The following is a 17,914-nucleotide window of genomic DNA, read 5'->3' on the forward strand; positions in this document are numbered from 1 at the left end:
GATATGATTTTAGACTGAACCAGGTTAGAATCAAGTCACTTCCCTGTGTGACAAATACATAAATTGATTTGATTTGATTTGAGACTGAACCAGGTTAGAATCAAGTCACTTCCCTGTGTGACCAATAAATAATTTGATTTGAGACTGAACCAGGTTAGAATCAAGTCACTTCCCTGTGTCAACAATAAATAATTTGATTTGATTTGATTTGAGACTGAACCAGGTTAGAATCAAGTCACTTCCCTGTGTGACCAATAAATCATTTGACTTGATTTGATTTGAGACTGAACCAGGTTAGAATCAAGTCACTTCCCTGTGTGACCAATAAATAATTTGATTTGAGACTGAACCAGGTTAGAATCAAGTCACTTCCCTGTGTGACCAATAAATAATTTGATTTGAGACTGAACCAGGTTAGAATCAAGTCACTTCCCTGTGTGACCAATAAATCATTTGATTTGAGACTGAACCAGGTTAGAATCAAGTCACTTCCCTGTGTGACCAATAAATAATTTGATTTGAGACTGAACCAGGTTAGAATCAAGTCACTTCCCTGTGTGACCAATAAATAATTTGATTTGAGACTGAACCAGGTTAGAATCAAGTCACTTCCCTGTGTGACCAATAAATCATTTGATTTGAGACTGAACCAGGTTAGAATCAAGTCACTTCCCTGTGTGACCAATAAATCATTTGATTTGAGACTGAACCAGGTTAGAATGAAGTCACGTACCTGTGTGACCAATAAATAATTTGATTTGAGACTGAACCAGGTTAGAATCAAGTCACTTCCCTGTGTGACCAATAAATCATTTGATTTGAGACTAAGCCAGGTTAGAATCAAGTCACTTCCCTGTGTGACCAATAAATAGTTTGATTTGATTTGAGACTGAACCAGGTTAGAATCAAGTCACTTCCCTGTGTGACCAATAAATCATTTGACTTGATTTGATTTGAGACTGAACCAGGTTAGAATCAAGTCACTTCGCTGTGTGACCAATAAATAATTTGATTTGAGACTGAACCAGGTTAGAATCAAGTCACTTCCCTGTGTGACCAATAAATAATTTGATTTGATTTGATTTGAGACTGAACCAGGTTAGAATCAAGTCACTTCCCTGTGTGACCAATAAATCATTTGATTTGAGACTGAACCAGGTTAGAATCAAGTCACTTCCCTGTGTGACCAATAAATCATTTGACTTGATTTGATTTGAGACTGAACCAGGTTAGAATCAAGTCACTTCCCTGTGTGACCAATAAATAATTAGATTTGAGACTGAAACAGGTTAGAATCAAGTCACTTCCCTGTGTGACCAATAAATCATTTGATTTGAGACTCAACCAGGTTAGAATCAAGTCACTTCCCTCTGTGACCAATAAATAATTTGATTTGAGACTGAACCAGGTTAGAATCAAGTCACTTCCCTGTGTGACCAATAAATAATTTGATTTGAGACTGAACCAGGTTAGAATCAAGTCATTTCCCTGTGTGACCAATAAATAATTTGATTTGAGACTGAACCAGGTTAGAATCAAGTCACTTCCCTGTGTGACCAATAAATCATTTGATTTGATTTATTTGATTTCAGACTGAACCAGGTTAGAATCAAGTCACTTCCCTGTGTGACCAATAAATAATTTGATTTGAGACTGAACCAGGTTAGAATCAAGTCACTTCCCTGTGTGACCAATAAATAATTTGATTTGAGACTGAACCAGGTTAGAATCAAGTCACTTCCCTGTGTGACCAATAAATAATTTGATTTGATTTGATTTGAGACTGAACCAGGTTAGAATCAAGTCACTTCCCTGTGTGACCAATAAATCATTTGATTTGAGACTGAACCAGGTTAGAATCAAGTCACTTCCCAGTGTGACCAATAAATCATTTGACTTGATTTGATTTGAGACTGAACCAGGTTAGAATCAAGTCACTTCCCTGTGTGACCAATAAATAATTAGATTTGAGACTGAAACAGGTTAGAATCAAGTCACTTCCCTGTGTGACCAATAAATCATTTGATTTGAGACTCAACCAGGTTAGAATCAAGTCACTTCCCTCTGTGACCAATAAATAATTTGATTTGAGACTGAACCAGGTTAGAATCAAGTCACTTCCCTGTGTGACCAATAAATAATTTGATTTGAGACTGAACCAGGTTAGAATCAAGTCATTTCCCTGTGTGACCAATAAATAATTTGATTTGAGACTGAACCAGGTTAGAATCAAGTCACTTCCCTGTGTGACCAATAAATCATTTGATTTGATTTATTTGATTTCAGACTGAACCAGGTTAGAATCAAGTCACTTCCCTGTGTGACCAATAAATAATTTGATTTGAGACTGAACCAGGTTAGAATCAAGTCACTTCCCTGTGTGACCAATAAATAGTTTGATTTGATTTGATTTGAGACTGAACCAGGTTAGAATCAAGTCACTTCCCTGTGTGACCAATAAATCATTTGACTTGATTTGATTTGAGACTGAACCAGGTTAGAATCAAGTCACTTCCCTGTGTGACCAATAAATAATTTGATTTGAGACTCAACCAGGTTAGAATCAAGTCACTTCCCTGTGTGACCAATAAATCATTTGATTTGAGACTGAACCAGGTTAGAATCAAGTCACTTCCCTGTGTGACCAATAAATAATTTGATTTGAGACTGAACCAGGTTAGAATCAAGTCATTTCCCTGTGTGACCAATAAATAATTTGATTTGAGACTGAACCAGGTTAGAATCAAGTCACTTCCCTGTGTGACCAATAAATAATTTGATTTGAGACTGAACCAGGTTAGAATCAAGTCACTTCCCTGTGTGACCAATAAATCATTTGATTTGAGACTGAACCAGGTTAGAATCAAGTCACTTCCCTGTGTGACCAATAAATAATTTGATTTGAGACTGAACCAGGTTAGAATCAAGTCACTTCCCTGTGTGACCAATAAATAATTTGATTTGAGACTGAACCAGGTTAGAATCAAGTCACTTCCCTGTGTGACCAATAAATCATTTGATTTGAGACTGAACCAGGTTAGAATCAAGTCACTTCCCTGTGTGACCAATAAATCATTTGATTTGAGACTGAACCAGGTTAGAATGAAGTCACGTACCTGTGTGACCAATAAATAATTTGATTTGAGACTGAACCAGGTTAGAATCAAGTCACTTCCCTGTGTGACCAATAAATCATTTGATTTGAGACTAAGCCAGGTTAGAATCAAGTCACTTCCCTGTGTGACCAATAAATAGTTTGATTTGATTTGAGACTGAACCAGGTTAGAATCAAGTCACTTCCCTGTGTGACCAATAAATCATTTGACTTGATTTGATTTGAGACTGAACCAGGTTAGAATCAAGTCACTTCGCTGTGTGACCAATAAATAATTTGATTTGAGACTGAACCAGGTTAGAATCAAGTCACTTCCCTGTGTGACCAATAAATAATTTGATTTGATTTGATTTGAGACTGAACCAGGTTAGAATCAAGTCACTTCCCTGTGTGACCAATAAATCATTTGATTTGAGACTGAACCAGGTTAGAATCAAGTCACTTCCCTGTGTGACCAATAAATCATTTGACTTGATTTGATTTGAGACTGAACCAGGTTAGAATCAAGTCACTTCCCTGTGTGACCAATAAATAATTAGATTTGAGACTGAAACAGGTTAGAATCAAGTCACTTCCCTGTGTGACCAATAAATCATTTGATTTGAGACTCAACCAGGTTAGAATCAAGTCACTTCCCTCTGTGACCAATAAATAATTTGATTTGAGACTGAACCAGGTTAGAATCAAGTCACTTCCCTGTGTGACCAATAAATAATTTGATTTGAGACTGAACCAGGTTAGAATCAAGTCATTTCCCTGTGTGACCAATAAATAATTTGATTTGAGACTGAACCAGGTTAGAATCAAGTCACTTCCCTGTGTGACCAATAAATCATTTGATTTGATTTATTTGATTTGAGACTGAACCAGGTTAGAATCAAGTCACTTCCCTGTGTGACCAATAAATAATTTGATTTGAGACTGAACCAGGTTAGAATCAAGTCACTTCCCTGTGTGACCAATAAATAGTTTGATTTGATTTGATTTGAGACTGAACCAGGTTAGAATCAAGTCACTTCCCTGTGTGACCAATAAATCATTTGACTTGATTTGATTTGAGACTGAACCAGGTTAGAATCAAGTCACTTCCCTGTGTGACCAATAAATAATTTGATTTGAGACTCAACCAGGTTAGAATCAAGTCACTTCCCTGTGTGACCAATAAATCATTTGATTTGAGACTGAACCAGGTTAGAATCAAGTCACTTCCCTGTGTGACCAATAAATAATTTGATTTGAGACTGAACCAGGTTAGAATCAAGTCATTTCCCTGTGTGACCAATAAATAATTTGATTTGAGACTGAACCAGGTTAGAATCAAGTCACTTCCCTGTGTGACCAATAAATAATTTGATTTGATTTATTTGATTTGATTTGAGACTGAACCAGGTTAGAATCAAGTCACTTCCCTGTGTGACCAATAAAGAATTTGATTTGATTTGATTTGAGACTGAACCAGGTTAGAATCAAGTCACTTCCCTGGGTGACCAATACATAATTTGATTTGATTTGATTTGAGACTGAACCAGGTTAGAATCAAGTCACTTCCCTGTGTGACCAATACATAATTTGATTTGATTTTATATGATTTTAGACTGAACCAGGTTAGAATCAAGTCACTTCCCTGTGTGACAAATACATAAATTGATTTGATTTGATTTGAGACTGAACCAGGTTAGAATCAAGTCACTTCCCTGTGTGACCAATAAATAATTTGATTTGAGACTGAACCAGGTTAGAATCAAGTCACTTCCCTGTGTGAACAATAAATAATTTGATTTGATTTGATTTGAGACTGAACCAGGTTAGAATCAAGTCACTTCCCTGTGTGACCAATAAATCATTTGACTTGATTTGATTTGAGACTGAACCAGGTTAGAATCAAGTCACTTCGCTGTGTGACCAATAAATAATTTGATTTGAGACTGAACCAGGTTAGAATCAAGTCACTTCCCTGTGTGACCAATAAATAATTTGATTTGAGACTGAACCAGGTTAGAATCAAGTCACTTCCCTGTGTGACCAATAAATAATTTGATTTGAGACTGAACCAGGTTAGAATCAAGTCACTTCCCTGTGTGACCAATAAATCATTTGATTTGAGACTGAACCAGGTTAGAATCAAGTCACTTCCCTGTGTGACCAATAAATAATTTGATTTGAGACTGAACCAGGTTAGAATCAAGTCACTTCCCTGTGTGACCAATAAATCATTTGATTTGAGACTGAACCAGGTTGGAATCAAGTCACTTCCCTGTGTGACCAATAAATAATTTGATTTGAGACTGAACCAGGTTAGAATCAAGTCACTTCCCTGTGTGACCAATAAATCATTTGATTTGAGACTAAGCCAGGTTAGAATCAAGTCACTTCCCTGTGTGACCAATAAATAGTTTGATTTGATTTGAGACTGAACCAGGTTAGAATCAAGTCACTTCCCTGTGTGACCAATAAATCATTTGACTTGATTTGATTTGAGACTGAACCAGGTTAGAATCAAGTCACTTCGCTGTGTGACCAATAAATAATTTGATTTGAGACTGAACCAGGTTAGAATCAAGTCACTTCCCTGTGTGACCAATAAATTATTTGATTTGAGACTGAACCAGGTTAGAATCAAGTCACTTCCCTGTGTGACCAATAAATAATTTGATTTGATTGGATTTGAGACTGAACCAGGTTAGAATCAAGTCATTTCCCTGTGTGACCAATACATAATTTGATTTTATTTTATTTGAGACTGAACCAGGTTAGAATCAAGTCACTTCCCTGTGTGACCAATAAATCATTTGATTTGATTTGAGACTGAAACAGGTTAGAATCACGTCACTTCCCTGTGTGACCAATAAATCATTTGACTTGATTTGATTTGAGACTGAACCAGGTTAGAATCAAGTCACTTCCCTGTGTGACCAATAAATAATTTGATTTGAGGTTGAACCAGGTTAGAATGAAGTCACTTCCCTGTGTGACCAATAAATAATTTGATTTGAGACTGAACCAGGTTAGAATCAAATCACTTCACTGTGTGACAAATAAATAATTTGATTTGAGACTGAACCAGGTTAGAATCAAGTCACTTCCCTGTGTGACCAATAAATAATTTGATTTGATTTGATTTGAGACTGAACCAGGTTAGAATCAAGTCACTTCCCTGTGTGACCAATAAATAATTTGATTTGAGACTGAACCAGGTTAGAATCAAGTCACTTCCCTGTGTGACCAATAAATAATTTGATTTGAGACTGAACCAGGTTAGAATCAAGTCACTTCCCTGTGTGACCAATACATATTTTGATTTGATTTGAGACTGAACCAGGTTAGAATCAAGTCACTTCCCTGTGTGACCAATAAATCATTTGATTTGATTTGATTTGAGACTGAACCAGGTTAGAATCACGTCACTTCCCTGTGTGACCAATAAATCATTTGACTTGATTTGATTTGAGACTGAACCAGGTTAGAATCAAGTCACTTCGCTGTGTGACCAATAAATAATTTGATTTGAGACTGAACCAGGGTAGAATCAAGTCACTTCCCTGTGTGACCAATAAATTATTTGATTTGAGACTGAACCAGGTTAGAATCAAGTCACTTCCCTGTGTGACCAATAAATAATTTGATTTGATTGGATTTGAGACTGAACCAGGTTAGAATCAAGTCACTTCCCTGTGTGACCAATACATATTTTGATTTGATTTGAGACTGAACCAGGTTAGAATCAAGTCACTTCCCTGTGTGACCAATAAATCATTTGACTTGATTTGATTTGAGACTGAACCAGGTTAGAATCACGTCACTTCCCTGTGTGACCAATAAATCATTTGATTTGAGACTGAACCAGGTTAGAATCAAGTCACTTCCCTGTGTGACCAATAAATAATTTGATTTGAGACTGAACCAGGTTAGAATCAAATCACTTCACTGTGTGACAAATAAATAATTTGATTTGAGACTGAACCAGGTTAGAATCAAGTCACTTCCCTGTGTGACCAATAAATAATTTGATTTGAGACTGAACCAGGTTAGAATCAAGTCACTTCCCTGTGTGACCAATAAATCATTTGACTTGATTTGATTTGAGACTGAACCAGGTTAGAATCAAGTCACTTCGCTGTGTGACCAATAAATAATTTGATTTGAGACTGAACCAGGTTAGAATCAAGTCACTTCGCTGTGTGACCAATAAATAATTTGATTTGAGACTGAACCAGGTTAGAATCAAGTCACTTCCCTGTGTGACCAATAAATAATTTGATTTGAGACTGAACCAGGTTAGAATCAAGTCATTTCCCTGTGTGACCAATACATAATTTGATTTTATTTTATTTGAGACTGAACCAGGTTAGAATCAAGTCACTTCCCTGTGTGACCAATAAATCATTTGATTTGATTTGATTTGAGACTGAAACAGGTTAGAATCACGTCACTTCCCTGTGTGACCAATAAATCATTTGACTTGATTTGATTTGAGACTGAACCAGGTTAGAATCAAGTCACTTCCCTGTGTGACCAATAAATAATTTGATTTGAGGTTGAACCAGGTTAGAATCAAGTCACTTCCCTGTGTGACCAATAAATAATTTGATTTGAGACTGAACCAGGTTAGAATCAAGTCACTTCCCTGTGTGACCAATAAATAATTTGATTTGAGACTGAACCAGGTTAGAATCAAGTCACTTCCCTGTGTGACCAATAAATAATTTGATTTGATTTGATTTGAGACTGAACCAGGTTAGAATCAAGTCACTTCCCTGTGTGACCAATAAATAATTTGATTTGAGACTGAACCAGGTTAGAATCAAGTCACTTCCCTGTGTGACCAATAAATAATTTGATTTGAGACTGAACCAGGTTAGAATCAAGTCACTTCCCTGTGTGACCAATAAATAATTTGATTTGAGACTGAACCAGGTTAGAATCAAGTCACTTCCCTGTGTGACCAATAAATAATTTGATTTGAGACTGAACCAGGTTAGAATCAAGTCACTTCCCTGTGTGACCAATACATAGTTTGATTGGATTTGAGACTGAACCAGGTTAGAATCAAGTCACTTCCCTGTGTGACCAATACATATTTTGATTTGATTTGAGACTGAACCAGGTTAGAATCAAGTCACTTCCCTGTGTGACCAATAAATCATTTGATTTGATTTGATTTGAGACTGAACCAGGTTAGAATCACGTCACTTCCCTGTGTGACCAATAAATTATTTGATTTGAGACTGAACCAGGGTAGAATCAAGTCACTTCCCTGTGTGACCAATAAATAATTTGATTTGAGACTGAACCAGGTTAGAATCAAGTCACTTCCCTGTGTGACCAATAAATAATTTGATTTGATTGGATTTGAGACTGAACCAGGTTAGAATCAAGTCACTTCCCTGTGTGACCAATAAATCATTTGATTTGATTTGATTTGAGACTGAACCAGGTTAAAATCACGTCACTTCCCTGTGTGACCAATAAATCATTTGACTTGATTTGATTTGAGACTGAACCAGGTTAGAATCAAGTCACTTCCCTGTGTGACCAATAAATAATTTGATTTGAGACTGAACCAGGTTAGAATCAAGTCACTTCCCTGTGTGACCAATAAATAATTTGATTTGATTTGATTTGAGACTGAACCAGGTTAGAATCAAGTCACTTCCCTGTGTGACCAATAAATAATTTGATTTGAGACTGAACCAGGTTAGAATCAAGTCACTTCCCTGTGTGACCAATAAATAATTTGATTTGAGACTGAACCAGGTTAGAATCAAGTCACTTCCCTGTGTGACCAATAAATAATTTGATTTGAGACTGAACCAGGTTAGAATCAAGTCACTTCCCTGTGTGACCAATAAATAATTTGATTTGATTTGATTTGAGACTGAACCAGGTTAGAATCAAGTCACTTCCCTGTGTGACCAATAAATCATTTGATTTGAGACTGAACCAGGTTAGAATCAAGTCACTTCCCTGTGTGACCAATAAATAATTTGATTTGAGACTGAACCAGGTTAGAATCAAGTCACTTCCCTGTGTGACCAATAAATAATTTGATTTGAGACTGAACCAGGTTGGAATCAAGTCACTTCCCTGTGTGACCAATAAATAATTTGATTTGAGACTGAACCAGGTTAGAATCAAGTCACTTCCCTGTGTGACCAATAAATAATTTGACTTGATTTGATTTGAGACTGAACCAGGTTAGAATCAAGTCACTTCCCTGTGTGACCAATAAATCATTTGATTTGAGACTGAACCAGGTTAGAATGAAGTCACGTACCTGTGTGACCAATAAATAATTTGATTTGAGACTGAACCAGGTTAGAATCAAGTCACTTCCCTGTGTGACCAATAAATCATTTGACTTGATTTGATTTGAGACTGAACCAGGTTAGAATCAAGTCACTTCGCTGTGTGACCAATAAATAATTTGATTTGAGACTGAACCAGGTTAGAATCAAGTCACTTCCCTGTGTGACCAATAAATTATTTGATTTGAGACTGAACCAGGTTAGAATCAAGTCACTTCCCTGTGTGACCAATACATAGTTTGATTGGATTTGAGACTGAACCAGGTTAGAATCAAGTCACTTCCCTGTGTGACCAATACATATTTTGATTTGATTTGAGACTGAACCAGGTTAGAATCACGTCACTTCCCTGTGTGACCAATAAATCATTTGACTTGATTTGATTTGAGACTGAACCAGGTTAGAATCAAATCACTTCACTGTGTGACAAATAAATAATTTGATTTGAGACTGAACCAGGTTAGAATCAAGTCACTTCCCTGTGTGACCAATAAATAATTTGATTTGAGACTGAACCAGGTTAGAATCAAGTCACTTCCCTGTGTGACCAATAAATAATTTGATTTGATTTGATTTGAGACTGAACCAGGTTAGAATCAAGTCACTTCCCTGTGTGACCAATAAATAATTTGATTTGAGACTGAACCAGGTTAGAATCAAGTCACTTCCCTGTGTGCAAAGACAGTGGGTTTTCAAGTAACAAGTCAACCGGACAGATTGACACAGAAAAATGCATTCAGGCAAGAAAATTGCATATATTTTTATTTAACCAGGCAAGTCAGTTAAGAACAAACTCTTATTGACAATGACAGCCTACCGGGGAACAGTGGGTTAATTGCCTTGTTCAGGGGCAGAACGATAGATTTTTACCTTGTCAGCTCGGGGATTCAATCTAGCAACCTTTCAGTTACTGGCCCAACACTCTAACCACTAGGCTACCTGCAGCCCCAGTAAATAAATATATATTAATAAACATCCCAAATGACTATTTATAGTTTATTCTCTCTCTCGTTCTCTTCCCAAATAGTTGTGACAACAAACACCACTCTACACCACTCTATAAATACTATAAATCCATCATTGGAATAGACTGTGTCAAGTTCACCCAGACCAAGACTGCTGTTTGTTGTTGTTGTTGTTTATCCCGAGTGGACGGACAAATATATCCGCTGTCTGTGTTTACTCTGATGAGGGCAAAGTGATTTTTTACGGCCATATATACAAGGCCTGGTTGTGCGACCCTCCTACTCACTAGATTTATTTAACCTTTCTGACTTGGCTGCTGCGTCTGGCTCCGTTTGGCCCATAACGTCCTCATTATTACACACAGGCCGCGTCCCCAATGGCACCCTATTCCCCCTGTGAAAACGTCTGCACTACATAGGGAATAGGGTGCCATTTGGGACAAATCCACAATCAGGATGACAGGGTGAGAACTGTGAACAAAATCCTGTACACAAAGAAATGCTTTTGTGCTGTACACTCTATTCTTTGGGTTATTGGATGGGTCCACATACTGTGTCACATGGGAATGTTATTGATTAAAAAAAAAGTGGGGACTTTTGTTTTGGGAATGTCATGTGACTTTGAGATGGAGGTGAACAAGTTGAGATACAGAGATGTGAAGGTGGGATGTCTGTCAAGGGATCTGATCAAATATTCAATGTAATGCAGTTCTGAAGCAACAGAGAGCAGTATATCAAATCAAATCAAAGTTTATTGGTCACATACACAGATTTGCAGATGTTATCGCAGATGTACCGAAATTATTACTACACTCAGGTCACTCAGGTCAAAAGTAGTGCACTATATAGGGAATAGGGTGCCATTTGGGACACTGCCTCACCATGCATGTGGACTACACCATCTAGCAATACAATAACCGAAACGTTTTTAAAAATCAAGAAATGAAGAAATATCAGAACAATCAACATCTGAACAAGCAATGTCAGAGATACTGAACAAAAATATCAACGCAACATGCAACAATTTCAACGATTTTACTGAGTTACAGTTCATATGAGGAAATCAGTCATTTGAAATAAATTCATTAGGCCCTAATCTACAGATTTCATGAGTGGGCAGGGGTGCAGCCATGAGTGGGCCTAGGGACGGTATAGGCCCACAAACTTGGGAGCCAGGCTCAGCCAATCAGAATGAGTTTTTCCCCACAAAAGGGCTTTACTACAGACAGAGATACTCCTCAGTTTCGTCAGCTGTCCTGGTGGCTGGTCTCAGATGATCCCGTAGGGAAAGAAGCCGGATGTGGAGGTCCTGGCTGGCGTGGTTATACGTGGTCTGCGGTTGTGAGGCCGGTTGGACGTACTGACAAATTCTCTAAAATAACATTGGAGGGGGCTTATGGTAGAGAAATGAACATTCAATTCTTTGTCAATAATTCTGGTGGACATTCCTGCAGTCAGCATGCCAATTGCACGCTCCCTAAAAACTTGAGACATCTGTCGTATTGTGTTGTGTGACAAAACTGCACATTTTAGGGTGGCCTTTTGTCCCCAACACAAGGTGCACCTGTGTAATGGTCATGCTGTTTAATCTGCTTCTTGATATGCCACACCTGTCAGGTAGATGGATTATCTTGCCGAAGGAGAAATGCTCACTAACATTCACTAAAATGTAAACACATTTGTGCATATGGACAATTTCTGGGATATTTTATTTCAGCTCATGAAACATGGGACCAAAACAGTCTTGAAGCATAGATTCCGATTGGTCAGATCAACATTAAACAGTCCTTATCAAGGGTGCTTCTAGTTTAAGTTTCTGCCAATAAGCGGGTAGGAGCAGGTTGGAGGCGTGATCTGATTTGCTGAAGGCAGGGTGGGGCCTTGTAGCTGACCCAGAAGGGAGAGTACCAATGGTCAAGCATGTTCTCTTTGTGTGTAGCACAGGCAATGTGTTTTCCTCAGATTTCCTTTATAAGTCCCCAGCTACAATAAATGCTGCCTCAGGATATGTGGTTTCCAGTTTACACAAAGTCCAGTGTAGTTACTTGAGAGGCGTCAAACATGGCAGTGACAATAACCTAAGAAAATTATCTTGGGAGGTATGTGGTCGGCATTTGATGGTGAGGTGTTCCAGATTGGGAGAAAAAAGGACTTGAGTTCCTGTAAGTTACCACAATCACACAATGAGTTGTTAATCATGAGACTAACCCTTACACCTTTGCTTTCCCGGAGAGTTTCTTTCTTCCTGTCCACACAATGAACACAGAACCCTGCTGGCTGTATTGACGGGGACAATATATCCGGAGAGTGCCATGATTTCTTAACACATTACAGTCCCTTATGTCTCTCTGAAAGGAGATCCTCACCCAAAATAAAGTACTGTCATGAAAGTGATGGGGACGAAGCCCAAAACAAACACGTGTATATATAGAACACAGGGATGTAACCCAAACAAAAGAGTGAGGTGTAAACCTCTAAATAATACACGGGACAAGACCCCGTAATAACAAGTGCACAATAACACATAGTACGAAAGCTGATACACCAGAGCACAGGGTCTCACAAGACCAACGGACATGGGACAATAATCAACAAGGACAATGGGGAACAGAGTGCACATATATACACATACTAATCAGAGGGAATGGGAACCAGGTGTGCGTAATGAGACAAGACAGTCCAGGGTTAGTGGTAATGATCCAGTTCAGTGACGCCTAGAAGGCCGGTGACGTAGACCTCCGGAGCAGGTGAACGGAATGAGCAGCAGTACCAGGGGGAATCCGTGACACCAGGTCAAGGAAGTCGAATTTCTGATCGGATTTTCTGGTGCGAGACAGACGATGTCCCCCCCCCAAAAAAAAAAACCCGAGGCTGTAGGAAATAATACTAGAAATGTTATGAGCAAATAATGGAAGAATAAACACTCCAAAAAACAAAATACTACAAAGTTGGCTAGGAGATAGAAACAGGGTAACCGTGTCTGTTGGCTCCATCTTGTATACACAACATCTCAGTGATCATATTGCTGTCTAATGTAGTCTGGCTAACTCTATGAGGAGAAAATAGCATTGGGTGTCTACAGTAGATGTTACTTGTGCTCCTTCTCCGGCCTCTAGGTCACCAGGCTGCTCGTTATGGAGCACACCTGTCACCATCGTTACGCGCACTTCTGCATCGTCAGACTCACCTGGACTCCATCACTTCCCTGATTACCTTCCCTGATTAACTTCCCTATATATGTCACTCCCTTTTATTCCTTCCCCAGGCGTCGTTGTTTCTGTTTCATGTCTGTGCGCTGTTAGTGTTTCTTGTTTTGTGTTACATTCCGTTTATTTTATTAAAACACTGACTCCCTGAACTTGCTTCCCGACTCAGCGCACTTGTTATAGTAGACAGCTACATTTTGTTGTAAAACTATGACAGTAGGACAGTAATCTAGGGAATTGTTTCACATTCTGCTCAGGGAAAAGCAAAGAAAAACATACCTTCAATCACATCCCAGGGAAAGATAAGTATCAAAGACAGCATACAGTGGCAGATTAACTAATCTCCTAAAAAGTCTCAAAATGTCATCATACCTTGGCGGGGGTTGGGCACATTTTAATCTCCAAAAACGGTCTACTCTGTTTGTGCTGTAAGGTGCATGAGCAGGAAAGCCAGGTGACTTCTGGGAAGCTCTGGTCAGTATTTCTGGCAGTGATGTAAGTACAGTCATAATCCAGCTATGAGGGTTGATAATGTCTCTATTTCTCTATTTCTCTCTCTATTTCTCTATTTCTCTCTCTCTCTCTCTATATATATTTCTCTCTCTCTCTCTCTATATATATTTCTCTCTCTCTCTCTATATATCTTCTCTCTCTCTCTCTCTCTCTCTCTCTCTCTCTCTCTCTCTCTCTCTCTCTCTCTCTCTCTCTCTCTCTCTCTCTCTCTCTCTCTCTCTCTCTCTCTCTCTCTCTCTCTCTCTCTCTCTCTCTCTCTCTCTCTCTCTCTCCTCATATTCCCTTACAACCATGGGCAGATTATGCGTGTAGATGAAGAATATGCTGGGACTGAATGGGAAGGACAACCAGTCCTTCAAGGATTCCACGATCGCCAAATATAATGAGAGGGCTTCTTAAATTTGACCTATCACCACACTATTTCTGCATATAACAGTAAAATCGTTGCAATATGATCGCATAAAACTGACCCATCACCGCAGTAAAAAACGAGGGCTCGCAATTTCAACCAATCATCACACATTTACTGCATAATATGTCACGTCAACAAACTTTTTCCCTCTTCAGCACATTTTCGCAACAAATTGGACAAAATCATTGCATATTGTCATGCAAAATGTCAGAATTTTCCCAGACAAATCAAGCATTTTGCCCACAAATATCACGAATAATCCCAGCGAAATCCTGGGGGGACTGGATAACGAGCAGCATTAGCTAATTTTGGTTTTTTTTTATCACTGGTTATTTGGATGTACGATGATTGGGCAAAGACGGTGCTTAGGGTGGCTTCATGTGCTCGTGGGAAATGGGAAACTGGGAGGTGGGAAGTGGTAAGTCTGACATGATTGTGTTTATGTGCCTTTGAAGTCAAAACAATTGCTCAACCAATAAGATTATAGCTAGCTTGCTAACATTGCTAATAATAAAGTTAGCTAGCTTGCATAACATTGCTAATAATAAAGTTAGCTAGCTTGCATAACATTGCTAATAATAAAGTTAGCTAGCTTGCATAACATTGCTAATAATAAAGTTGGCTAGCTTGCATAACATTGCTAATAATAAAGTTGGCTAGCTTGCATAACATTGCTAATAATAAAGTTAGCTAGCTTGCATAACATTGACATAAGGTCAAACTAGCTACATTCTCCATATTGATCATTTTGTAATTGTCAAAACCAAATTTGTTGTTATCTTTTGGTTAAAAAGGTAAAAATGTAAAGGTAAAAAGTCTGCAAATCGGGTAATATTTTTTTTTCAGAGTTTCCCACTTGTGATTCCGACTTGGAGGATCGTTCAAGTGGAATTTCCCACTGAAAACTAGGAGCTTCCGATAACTCCAATAGCACCTGAACGCAGCACGCGTAAGTAAAAAACTTATCGGAAGGAGGGGGGTGCTTTGGCTGAGAGTTTCCTTTTGCAAGGGTGGAGAATTTTTGCTGGAACTTTCACTTTTTAAAAACGCTGCTGACCAAATTACACAAGATTTTAATTTTGGGTTAACAAAGATTACCCTCACTATGAATTCTCTGCCCGTTCTCTCTCTTTCCAACTCTCTCTCTCTCTCTTTCTCCCTCTCTCGTGCTCCCCTCTCTCTTGTTCCCCAAGTTCTGATCTCTCTGCCCCTTCCCCCTCTCTCTTGTTCTCTCTCTTCCCTCCTCTCTTTCTCTATCGCTCTCTCTTTCTCCCCCTCGTTCTCTATCTCTCCTCCCACCTCCTTCTCTCTCACTCTCTATCCCCCTCTCTCCATTCTAGCCTTTACATTCCGCACCGTCTTACCGGAATGGCTCTCTCTATGGCCAGCAGAGACAGAAATAGCCCAGTCCACAATCGCTCACAAGGCATGCTCTGCTCTCGGTATAGTCACAAAACCGGTCAGGCCTCACATCTCACACACACACCAGTCTTGTCTCTCTCTTACTAAGGTTCAAACTGTTATAACAGTGGAATACTAGATCTGATATGGTTGTACAGAAGGCCCTGCATGTTGTTTCTTTGTTTCAGTACTGGCTCCTCTCATATCTTAACATGATTGTAACATAAAAAAGGGGAGTATTCACTCTGGTGGTGGTGGCTCCTCTGCATGCAACCTGGACTCAGGGATAGACGTAACATAGTAAACATTGCTGAAATCAGGTTCATTTTAAGGTTTATGAATAAAAGTTGAAAAGATGTAATTTACAGACATTGAAAATACATATTTTCTTGTACAGACATTCTCAATGAAGGAAGCAGTATATCACAATGATCATTTTTTGAATACATTTCAAATAGGAATGAGGAGCCAACTGCAGGTTGCTAACATATAATATGTATTATTGCTCCCATCTGTCAAATGCACTTATGTTAGCTTTTTCAAAAGCTTTAAATCTGGAGGCAATAATGTTCAAATTAGTCCAATCACAAAATAAACCACCAGACCACTTCAACTACAATAACATTCTCCGTATAACAGTTACATTCATATTTTTTCTTTGCTATGACTGTGATATGTTGTTGTTTATCTACCTTATTCGAATGCATTGTCTGTAAGTCGCTCTGGATAAGATCGTCTGCTGAATGACCCAAATGTAAATGTAAAACCAAACAATTGCAAAGAATGCTGGGTATTATTCTAATGAGCACCGCCCCCAAACAAGGACACATATGGTTGTCCAGACCAGACAAAAACTGAACAAATCATGAACATCTAGGTTAACAGCACAGTACAGTATGGTGTAGTTCAGTACTGTAGAGTACAGTAGAGTATAGTACAGTCCAGTAAATTAGAGTTTAATTCAGTACAGTACAGTACAGTACAGTACAGTACAGTACAGTTTAATTCAGTTGAGTGCAGTACAGTACAGTACAGTTTAATTCAGTTGAGTACAGTACAGTACAGTACAGTACAGTACAGTTGAGTACAGTACAGTACAGTACAGTACAGTTTAATTCAGTTGAGTACAGTACAGTACAGTACAGTACAGTTTAATTCAGTTGAGTACAGTACAGTACAGTTTAATTCAGTTGAGTACAGTACAGTACAGTACAGTTTAATTCAGTTGAGTACAGTACAGTACTGTACCAAAACAAATCTGAACCAATTATAGACATCTATACTTGGGCCAAATATAGGCTGGTAAAACACGAACGCCTGTGGATGCGGTCCGGACTGGCTCAAATATGAACCAAACATAGACGTCTATGTTTGGGCCAAATCAAGGCCATTGACGTTGAAATCAAGGCCGGACCACACCAAAAAAAGACCCCCTAAAAAATATCTGGACCAGACAATAGTGACTGCAGCTCGCAAATCAGTGCGTTCCTGCATGTGATCATTCCTGCATCTGCAGGAACACCCCCCCTCGAGCATCCCATTGGTTCCTGCATGAACGCCCCACTCAAGCACCCCATTGGTTCCTGACACCGGTAGACAGTGTCCTTCGCTCCCGCCTGACGAACACCTGGCCTCACCATCGTTAACAGAACTTCGGGAAAACAGTGACCGACAGGCGGGGCGAAGGACACTGTCTACCGGTCACTCCTGTCTCCCGCTAGCACAGCAACACCGTGTGTTAGCTAACTAGCTAGCTTGCTAGTTAGGGACACTGTGTGCTAGCTAACATAGTTACATAGTTAGCTAGCTAGTACACGGTGTCGCTCCTGCCTGCTGTCTACTGTGCTGTGTGCCTGCTGGAAAACAGTGCTCACAGGCCAGGGACGAAGGACACTGTCTACTAGTGTATGGCTAGCTAGCTACCGTTGTCACCCCTGCCCATTCTTCGGTGGGTTTTACCTTTTTTTTAAACTTTATTTAACTAGGCAAGTCAGTTA

Source organism: Salmo salar, unplaced genomic scaffold (assembly GCF_965601325.2).
Source record: "Salmo salar unplaced genomic scaffold, fSalSal1 ptg001156l, whole genome shotgun sequence".
In the NCBI taxonomy this organism is placed as follows: domain Eukaryota; kingdom Metazoa; phylum Chordata; class Actinopteri; order Salmoniformes; family Salmonidae; genus Salmo; species Salmo salar.